Raw genomic sequence first — 6,642 nt, 5'->3', positions numbered from 1 at the left:
CTGCTCTTTGCGAGTAAAAGCAGGCATCAGGAGTCGAGTGCGCACCCGCCCGATGAGAGACGGGCGGGAAGAAGACGGGTCGTCCGGTTACACCGAAGTCAGAGTTTACCTTTATGGCGGATGTTTGGTGTACCCCGCTTCCAAAACAAAAAGCGGTGCGTGCGCTGGAGCTGGGGATTTTTGTTTTGTAGCTGGGGCTGGCGGTTCAGCGTTGCAAACACAGTAGCTCGAGCGTGACAGCTAAAACCGTTGGGCTCGCGAGCCAAACAGAACTGGGATTCCTGGGCTCGCGCTCCGGTGTTGCCATCCCTCCCGCTCCAACTGTCACTGAAGCCTCTTACTCCGCCCCAATTAAATCTCATTAAGTTTTAACATCGACGAAAGTAGAAACACCTCCGATGCATTTTTCAAATCCAATTTACTTATTTATCCTTTGACCATTTTTTTTCACTGAAGATCGTTCCCATTGCTGCATCATGTGTGAGGAAAATGCATTCAAATTGGTAAGTTACATCGTTTTGGCATATAAGGCAACAAAGAGTGTATGCATATAAGGAGATTAATTTTGCTGGGGAGGACGTACAGTTTGTTTGGCCTTTCTGATTTTTTTCTATTTTAAGTTAATTGTTTAATTTTCTGATCATTGGAAGTGATAACTTTCTATATTTAATCGTTGTATTTTAGTATGACTGACAGTGTTTTCCTTCCCCTCAAAGATATTCATTAAGACCATCGATTTCTGGAATAATATCCTTAAGTAGTCACAAAAATAATTGCTTAGTGATTATTTTCATTTTTAATAAATAGACCTGCATTTAATAGAATGTGTTAGCTTTGTCTTTTATACAATGCCATTATTGATAGAGGTCTCAACTAATCTCCTTTAATAAATATGTATTATTTATATATACACACTTGTAAACTACCTTTACAAACTACTAAGGTGTGCCATGATGTAAACGGTTTAAACTATTATTGTACCTTGACTGCAAGTTTTGCAAATTCCAGGCAAGCAATTACGGTATTTACCAGGAGGTATTGGAGCACAAGGTTCAAAACTGACTTGATTCCCTTTTGGTGGATGTCTATGCCTTTTGATTCTTGGTAAACTTACTGTTAAATTGAGGATGTGTATTGATTTTCAAAATAATTTCATGTTTCAACCCTCACATGTTTCTAACACAATAATATGTCCCACGATCCTTCACAGAAGTATTAGAAATTACAATTTTAAGTAACTAGAAATTGATACAAATGACTGAAAACTTTGTTTCAGGATTGTCTAAGGATTCTAAGGACTGTCTTTTAAAGGAGGGTCATAAAGGGGGAAAGGAAGTTGGGGATGAGGTGAGGAATGGAATTACAGAGTTTAGAGCCTTGATAGATGAAATTCCAGCCTAATTAAAAATAGAAATAATCAAAAGGTTAAAATTTAAGGAGTACAGAGATCTTGAAACATTGTAGATCCAAAGGAGATTAGAGCTAATAAGGATTAAGTAAGGTAAAGTGATGGTGTGATGATCATGTAAATATGTTGTAAAATTATGTGGTCACTGTGTTTGAAATATGCCTTATTGGTTGGTTGATGTTTGTGAGGCCACTATATTGAAACTTAGAACTGCAGCGTAATGTTAGGATGCCTTGAGATTAAATCGTCGAGTCTGGAAGTTTTTCTGTCGCATTAGTATATGGTAAATCTGTACAAAGTATTTCTTGGGATTGATCCAATGCTTAAGGTAGGTGTTGGAGGATGTTTTTCAGTCTTCTTAACTTGTTCATTAAACATGCGTTGATGAATTAAATTTTTGTGTTTATTTTTGTTTTTCTTTCCTTCCCTTTCTGCATTCCCCTCTCAGACAATGTTGGCATTTTATTTGGATCCTGACAGCCTGGAGTGGGCATTTTCATGTGAACTTTTTAGTGTTTGTCATCAGGTTTAGCCATGAATGTCACCATGGCTAAACCTGATCTTACCTTTTACTCATTGTACGCAGCTCTGGATTTTCCAGTAGGTGTGACTAGATACTAATCCTAAATGATTCGTTTCTCACTAACTTCAGGATACTGATGCTAATAACAACTCTACCACTGCTGCATCAGCTTTGATCAGTAGAGGAAAGTTGCCTTGGGAGGAAAGATTTTTTCTAGCATTGGAAATATGTTACCATTTCTTAGTCATCACCAAGTCAAAATCTGGGATTTCATACCTGAACAGCATGATAGTATTTTCACACACAACATATTGATTTGAAAAAGGCTCACAACCACCTTCTCAAGGACAAGACATGAAGAGGACATTTAGAGTATTTACCTTTGCCACACTCATGTTAGTTCAACATTATAATTATGCAGCTTTTCCTTGAATTTATGCTCCGTAGCTATAAGGTTTTTTTAAAAAAAACATTTCATTAAGAACTACCATTGCAGCGAATAGTTTTCAGCTAATCTGCATCCAGTAGCTTATTTGAAAACTTTGTTCACATTGTGAGATCTTTAAATTCCACCTAAAGTAGCCCAGAAAATTCATAACATTCCAAAATAATTCAAAACATTTTTAAATAAAAGAGCTCATAGCATTCTCCAATTTGCCTCTCAACATTAACAGATCCCTTTAAAAAATTAAAATTTGAATGCATATCTGCACTAAAATCAAGCATTTTTTCTTTGAAACATAATCTGTGTACAAAGTATTTTTGAAATCTATCCATTAGTTTTTGAAATGTATTGTTTAAAACAGGGCATTACCTCCTCCCACCATCAGTGGCAAAGGTAATTAGTGTGGACAGTGAATGCTGACCTTGCTAGCAACACCCACATCTAATTAGTTAAACTTTTTAAAAGAACAATCTCTCATTCATTACTCTGTTTCTCATCAAGATGTGTGCACGTTTGATGTCCTGATTACTTTCATTAACCATTTTCAACATTGAGTGAAAGAATGTTTACCTGATATGCAGGTAACTAGGGCACAGGTTTTCTTTGTGATCTTCACAGCACACGAATGTTCAAACCCAGTGAGGTACACACCAAAACTGTTTAGTTACACTGGTCCACTACACTATTAACCCACTTTTTGTACAATTCTGGAGGATAAAGCAGAAGTAACTTTCTGCTAATAAGGGATGGAAAGCCCCCCTCATTATCTCCTTTTAATTTTCTCTCTATTAGAAGTTTCACTGCTAATTTACAAGTGCAACATTCCATGGCTTGCCAGTCAATGCATTAAATCACAGTTTTTCTATAGCAGTCCTTTTTAAAAACACTTCATTTTGGAATTAAAATATTTAAAATGTCTTTAAATACTTCAGAGTTCTGATCCATTATCCTAAAAATTGTTGAAATTACACTTGAACATATATAAAATGTTGGTAAGTTTGCTCGCTGAGCCAGAAGGTTTATTTTCAGACATTTCGTCATCATGCTAGGTAACATCATCAGTGAGACTCTGGTGAAGTGTTCGTGTTATGTCCCACTTTCTATTTACGTGTCTTGGTCTCTTAAGGTGGGTGGTACCATTTCCGGTTCTTTTTCTCAGGCATTGGTAAATGGGGTCCAAATCAACATGTTTATTGACAAAGTTCTGGTTTGAATGCCTGGCCTCCAGGAATTCCCATGCGTATCTCTGTTTAGCCTGTCCTAGAATGGATGTGTTGTTCCAGGCGAAGTGGTGTACTTCTTCGTCTGTATGTAAGGATACTAGTGATAGTGGGTCATGTCTTTTGGTGGCCAGTTGGTGTTTGTGTATCCTAGTGACTAGTTTTCTGCCTGTGTGTCCGATGTGGTGTTTGTTACAGTCCTTGCAGGGTGTTTTGTAAATGACATTTGTTTTGCTGTTTGTTGGTACTGGGTCCTTAAGGTCATCAGTAGCTCTTTCAATGTGCTGGTAGGATTGTGGGCTACCATGATGCCACAGAGTTGGAGTAGTCTGGTATGTATGATGGCATACTTTGGTAGGAGGAACGAGAAAAGGCAATCTAAAATAACGGATGTATGATAGTGTGGCTAGGGTTTCTGGGCATGTTGTATCTACTTGTTTGGGTTTATTGTTTAAAAATCGGTGGACTGTGTTTATATGCTGTATAATTATTTTTCTTCTGCTCGTAGTTCCTGGGTGTTGCAGTGTGTTGTGGCCCATTTAAATAATGTCCTTTTGTGGGTGTTGGGATCATTGCTTCTGGAGTTAAGTATCTGGTCTATGTGTGTTGCTTTCCTCTAGACGCTGGTATGCAGTTCTCCATTAATTGTTTGTTCCACTGTGATATCTAGGAAGGGGAGTCTGTTGTTGTTCTCCCCTTTTGTGAAATTTGTCAGTAAGGATGTTGTTGATGATGTTGTAGGTTTCCTCTAATTTGTTCCGTTTTGTGATGACAAAGGTGTCATCCATTTGGCAGACCAAAGTTTGGGGTTGGATCATGGGGAGGGCTGTTCATTTGAGTCTCTGCATTACTGCTTCTGCTCAGAAGCCTGATATTGGTGATCCTATGGGTGTTCCATTGATTCGTTTATAGTCTTGCATTTAAGGTGAAATGAGTAGTGAGGCACAGGTCTACCATCTTAAGGATGTTGTCCTTGCTGATGAAGTTGGTACTGTCTTGTGTTTGTGTCCTTACTTTGTCTAGTAGTGTGGTCAGTGTTTCTTTGGCCAGGCTGATGTTAATTGATGTGAATAGGGCTGTTACATCAAAGGAAACCATTATTTTGTCCTCTTCTATTTTGGTCTTTGATGATGTTCTTGGGCGGAATGGATGGAGTGGCATGAGTCTTCCACTAGGTCTTTCATTTTTCAGTGGAGTTACTTTGCTAGTCTATATGTTGGTAAGTCAGGGAGTGGGATTATGGATCTGAGGGGGACCTCCTCAGGCTCGTAGAAGTGAAATGTGTTGGATCCATCAGGTTTCATCTTTTGGAAATCCATCTTAAAAATTTCATTTGATTTATGAAGCTTCTTCAATGTAGCTCTGATACAATTTTCTAGCTGTAGAGTTGGGTCTATCACCACCTGTTGGTAAGTGTTAGTATCTGCAAGCAGTGAGTTCGCCTTTTCAATGTACTGTGTTCTGTTTAGGATGATGGTCATACACCCTTTGTCTGCAGGAAGTATTACAATGTTTCTGTCTTTTCTGAGTCTTTCTAGGGCTTTCCTTTTCTCTGTGTTGACGGTGCTGTCTTCCTTCTTCCTGCTTAGTGTTGGTACAACTCTCTGTCTGATGGTCTGCTGGGTTTCTCCTGTGGGTCCGATGGTCTGCTGGGTTTCTCCTGTGAGTCCGTTGTCTTTCAGGGTTGATTTGAATGCTGCTAAGAAGTCCTTTTTGTCCAATCTCTGTAGTTGTACTTCATTCCACTTACTGGGATGGCTTTTTCAGTGTCTGTTAGTGGTCAGCCCAATAGGTTCTTAATCCAAGCCTCTGAATTGTCTGTGTGTTCTTTTGTGTGAGCTTGTCCAGATTTTTCTTTATTGGACCGATTTGGACCCATTTACCAACCTCAGAAAAAGAACCAGAAATGATATCATCCACCTTAATAGACGGAGACACATAAAAAGAAAACGGGACAGAACATGGATGCTTCACCAGAGGCTTACTGTTGCATGGTGATGATACATCAGAAAACAAACATTCCAGCTCAGCGAGCAAACTTACAACATGAACCTTAATCTTCTCAAAGATCGCAAATATATGAAAAAGTACTGTGAATAGAGTGATTCGGTTCTTTTTTGTGAGGTTTTTATAGGAGTTGTTAAGATGTTTGATAGTGAGAAATAAATATGCATGTTGCAGGAAAATATTTATGTATTTGTTAGGAGATCAGAAAATTTAAACTGGGATTCAGTCTGGAGAATTGAGGCATTGCATTTGGGGAAGGCAAGCTGATTAAGTGGGTATCCAAATGGTCAGATACTAAGAAGCAGAGCTAAAATGTACTATCAGCCGCATGTTAGGATGGGAGGGTATGGTTGGGGAAGTATAAAATTGCAGTCATGCCTGTCTTGCCATGCCTGTTGCCCTGCTGCCTCTGCAGGCATTAGAAGGCTTTAGACAGCCTGCTTGTCTTTGGCTTATTTGGGCAATTAATTGGCTCCATTGGAGCATTGGAATGTCCTATTGGAAGTTTTGTAGGGTGGTGGAAGCTTAAACCATGTGACCTAGTTTCTTCAGGCCAAGCATGGCACCCTCCTTTTGGGCATCTTGTACATCTCACTTGCCCTTATCTGGGTTCCCATCTGTTTTATTCAGGCTTGGCTCTGATGAGACCCTAGTCTCAACTGGGACTCACTATTGACTTTCACAGTGCCTATATAAGATTCAGTATGTGTCGAAAAAATCAGCAGAGGTATTAGTGGAGTACAGAAAGTTGCTGTGGTTCTGTTCGCCGAGCTGGAAGTTTTTGTTGCAAACGTTTCGTCCCCTGTCTAGGTGACATCCTCAGTACTTGGGAGCCTCCTGTGAAGCGCTTCTGTGGTGTTTCCTCCGGCATTATAGTGGCCTGTCCCTGCCGCTTCCGGTTGTCAGTTTCAGCTGTCCGCTGTAGTGGCCAGTATATTGGGTCCAGGTCGATGTGTTTGTTGATGGAGTTTGTGGATGAGTGCCATGCTTCTAGGAATTCCCTGGCTGTTCTTTGTTTGGCTTGCCCTATAATGGTAGT

At 39.5% G+C, this 6,642-nt stretch overlaps 1 protein-coding gene across 4 annotated transcripts in view; it reads left to right on the top strand.

Annotated features, from left to right (window-relative positions):
* The first annotated feature begins 431 nt into the window (after positions 1-431).
* Positions 432-6,642, top strand: part of disp3 (dispatched RND transporter family member 3) — a 492,208-nt gene continuing 485,997 nt past the window's right edge. For all 4 annotated transcript variants that reach the window (XM_043675594.1, XM_043675595.1, XM_043675596.1 and 1 more), the window contains exon 1: positions 432-503. The gene's annotated coding sequence lies outside the window, so the exon portion shown is untranslated. The remainder of the gene's footprint in view (positions 504-6,642) is intronic.

Source organism: Chiloscyllium plagiosum, chromosome 34, assembly GCF_004010195.1.
Source record: "Chiloscyllium plagiosum isolate BGI_BamShark_2017 chromosome 34, ASM401019v2, whole genome shotgun sequence".
Lineage (NCBI taxonomy): Eukaryota > Metazoa > Chordata > Chondrichthyes > Orectolobiformes > Hemiscylliidae > Chiloscyllium > Chiloscyllium plagiosum.
The sequence above is the reverse complement of the archived record's forward strand: the minus strand, read 5'-3'. Positions and strand labels throughout refer to the sequence as shown.